This window comes from Talpa occidentalis, unplaced genomic scaffold, assembly GCF_014898055.3.
Source record: "Talpa occidentalis isolate TD23 unplaced genomic scaffold, MPIMG_talOcc4v2.1, whole genome shotgun sequence".
NCBI classification, from domain to species: domain Eukaryota; kingdom Metazoa; phylum Chordata; class Mammalia; order Eulipotyphla; family Talpidae; genus Talpa; species Talpa occidentalis.
The window spans coordinates 153,462,176-153,466,301 of NW_026555331.1; positions in this window are offsets into that span (position 1 = coordinate 153,462,176).

A 4,126-nucleotide genomic window follows, 5' to 3' on the forward strand; every position below is an offset into this window, starting at 1 on the left:
TTTCTTTCCTCCTTTAGTGACAGCTCTGAATGCTTTGCTCAACTGCCACTAAACTACTGGGGTGCCAAGACCTGGAACATTAAAAACGTTAATGTTCCACACAGTGACGGCGCTAGCTAACGACTAAGGTAAAGTATTGTGTCCAACTGTTTGCCAAACTCTCTGAGTCTTGGGACACTGATCTACTCTTGGGGGTTTGCTGACTCCCCCATCTCTGCTCCCCCATCCCTGACTGTCCTGCCACCCTTTTGGTAGCCTCCATTCTACAGCTGGATTTCTAGGGTTTTGGTTTGGTTTGGTCTGTTTCTTTAACCCCATGAATGAAAGCATGCGTTATCTGCCGCCGTCTCATTTATTTTGCTTAGCATCATCCCTCCACTTACATCCATGTTGTCACAAATGGCAAGATTTCATTTTTTTCTACAGCTGAGTATTCCACTGCATACATGTGCCGCATCTTCTTAAAGCCCCTCATCTGTCATTGGGCACTTAGGTAATTTCCGCAACTAGGCTATTGTAAATAGTGTTACAGTGAACAGAGAGTACAGATACATCTTTAAGAAATGTTTTTGTACTTTGAGCAGATAACTAGGAGTGGAATTGCTGGATCTTATGGATCTATTTTTAATATTTTGAGAAACCTCCTTACTATTTTCCATAGGGTTAGATCAATTTACATTCCCATCAACAGTGTAAGAAGTTTCATTTTTTTCCACACCCTCGCCAACACTTGTTTCTGGTCTTTTTAATCTGGGCCATTCTCACTGTGGTTTTGATTTGCATTTCCCTGATGGCAAGTGAAGAGCATTCTTCATGTGCTTATTGGCCATTTATATGTATTCTTTGGAGAAGTGTCTGTCAGCTCTTCTGATTTTTAAGTTAGGATATTTTCTTTTTGTTGAGTTGTATGAGTTTTTTGTAGATCTTGTATATTAGCTCCTTGTTAGATGTATGACATACAAATATTTTATCTTGCAGGGTGTCTTTTCATTTCACGGAGAGTTTCTCTCACTGTGCAAAATCTTTTTAGCTTATATCCCATTTGTTTGTTTGCTTTTGTCTCCCGTGCTGTTGGAGTCTCCAAAGGCATCTCTGAAATCAGTATTGTAGAGTGTTTTGCCTATGTTTTCTATGTATTTTGTGGCTTAGGTCTTATATCCACGTCTTTAATGCATTTTGAGTCAGTTTTTGGGTATGGTGTGAGAAAGCGGTTTAGCTGCTTCTTTTTTTTGCATATAGTTGTTGTCTTCCCAAAATCATTTGGAGACATTGATTGTATACTCTTGGCCGCTGTGTTATAAATTAACTGTCCATTCAAGTCTGGGTTTATTTCTGGGATCTCAATTCTATTTTGTTGGTTGGTGTTTCTATTTTTATGCCAACAACATATTGTTTTGATTTCAATAGCTTTATAGTACAGCTTGAAGTCTGGGAGTGTGATACCTGTTCTTTCTTGTCAGGATTGCTTTGGCTATTCAGGATCTTTTGTGGTTCCATTTAAATTTCAGTAATGTTTGCTTTTGAAACTTTGAAAGGGATTGCATTGAATCTTATATTGCTTCGGGGAAGATGGTCATTTTCATAATGCTTATTCTTCCAATACATGAGCAAGGAATATCTTTCCATTTCTTTATGTCTTCTATTTCTTTTAATAATGTCTTGCAGCTTGCATTGTACAGGTCTTTCCCCTCCCTTTGTAAGTTTATTCCTAGGTATTTAATTTTTTTGATGTGATTGTAAATGGAATTATTTTCTTGATTTTTCTCATTTAGTTTGTTGTATACAGAAACACAAGAGATTTTTGCATATTGGTTTTGTAGCCTGCCACTTCACTGTGCTGATTGTTTCAAATAGATTTTTGGTGGCATCTTCAGGATTTTCTGTGTATATTATCCTGTTATCTGAAAATCATTCCAGTCTAACCTCTTTCCCTGTTTGGACACCTTATATATATTTCTCTTGCCTAACTGTTCTAGTCAGGACTCCTAACACTATGTTGAATAGTAGTAATGAAAGTGAACATCCTTTTCTTGTACCCGATCTTGGAGAAAAAGCTTTCAGTTTTTTATTCCATTTAGTATGATGTTAGTTATAGATTGTTATATATGGTCTTCATTGTTTAGGTATGTTCCTTTTATCTCCATTTTTAAAGAATTTTTTTTCATAAATGGATGGGTTGAATTTTTAATCTGTCAAGTGCTTTCTCTATATCTAGTGATAGGATCATGTTTTGTTTTTTTTTTTTCTTTCCTTTTGTTGATGTGATGAATTACATTGGTTTGTGGATGTTGAATCATCCCTGTATTCTTGGAAAAAATCCACTTGGTCATGATGAACAATCCTTACAATGTATTTTTTTTTTTTTTGTATTGTTGAATTCAGTTTGTTAACATATATATAGAGAGGTAGTCATGGGCTTAAGATTAGATTTGTCATGTAATTTAGTAGTTCAAGTACTGGACAACATGGATAAACTTTAGAAATGATGTACATGTTGTTTAGACAATCTCATCTTGAATACTGTAACAGCTGACTCTGGATAGAACAGAAATTAAAATCAACATCCAAGTATTTGGTATGATTGAAAATGAAATCCATACTGGCTAAGAGGTGGGAATTTGGGGGAATAGTTAAAATTTGCTTTGTATTCTAAAGCTAGTTGAGGAATATATGTTAACCTGCTCAAGACTTCACAAAACAGTTTTTGGCATTGTTGGGGTTCAGGTGATGGGATTCAGTGCATTGGGCTCTTGGGTCCTTCTGAGAAAGAATCAGTGTTCCCCTTCATCAGCACATGGCAAGTTTGTTAAGGAAAAGAGAACAAGGAAAGAGGGAAAGAGAGAGGAGAGGGTGGGAGAGGGCGAGAGAAAGACAGACACAGGCTGGCGGTCTTAAAGAAGAGCTGTATTTTGCCAGGCAAGGAGTGTCCTTTTATAATGTTCTTGAATGGAATTATTGTGGAAATTATGGCCTTGGGCTCAGAGTGGGTTGGTCTTCTAAAATTGAGAATCTTCTCTCCCCCATCTCTGGCTGATAACCTTTTCTGACCACACCTTGGATTCCTGGAATTTTCCATAGCCTGTTAAGATTTATCAATCGTGGGCCTCCCTGGTGGTGCAGCGGTTGAGTGCGGGGCTGCGAGGCTGCCCGCAGCCTCTGCAGCGCCGGTTCGATCCCCTGCCACCGGCGAGGGTCCCACATGACGTGCAGACCTCTCCTGACGTGCCCACTGCTCCCCTTAGCAGTGTACTGCGGTCCTTCTGCCTGTTCTGCTCCCCGCTCTGGCTCTGGTGAATTCTCTCAACCTCCTGCACTTCTGACTGTACCCAGTGCTTCTATAAATAAATGAATGAATAAATCTTTAAAAATAAATAAATTAAAAAAAATAAGATTTATCAATCGTACCTAGCCCAAGGTATTTGTCCTTGTGAGACATTCCATCCTAAATTTTTCTAAGATTCCATCAGTATGAGAAAATGCTCAGGCAAGCCTAAAATGAAGCCCTAAAGCATGTTTCCAGAAATTAGTCCTAATGTAACAGGTTGGTCCCCAGGAAAAGGAGAAGTTCCAAGTTCCCTGTCCCACACAAAGGAGGGTGGAGCTGAGCAGAGAGAACAGAAGCAGCTGGAGAGGGGGCTGGAGAGGGAAGGAAGCAGGATGGAGAGCCAGGAGGAGATCTGAAGGAGGCACATGGAGCAGAGAGAGACACATGAAGAAGCTGCGCTTGCTTCTTGGTCCTGGACTGGTTGAAACAGATGTGGGTGAGAGACCCGTGGGGAGGATAACAATGGCAGATTTTATCTTGATTTTGTTCTTTTTCTCCCAGACTTGTCTGGTTGTTTCTGATCCTTTTCTGTGGGTCCCTGCCTGAAGGTGCTTTAGACTGTGGCAGGCTTTCAGGCCTTGCTCTAGGCCAATCCTGCTTGGGTGGACTTTTAGCCACGAGGGGACTGGTAACTTTGGGTGCTTGATTTAGAAACTATATTCTTTGTCTTTTCTGTATTGTTCCTTTAATTGTATTAAAGTTCCTTTCCATTAAAGGTCTTCTATGTTTTGTCTTGATTTGGCGGATGGCAGAACCTATTTAGAGCAGGCAGGTTTGGGGGTTCTGGGGTGCCCCTCTCCC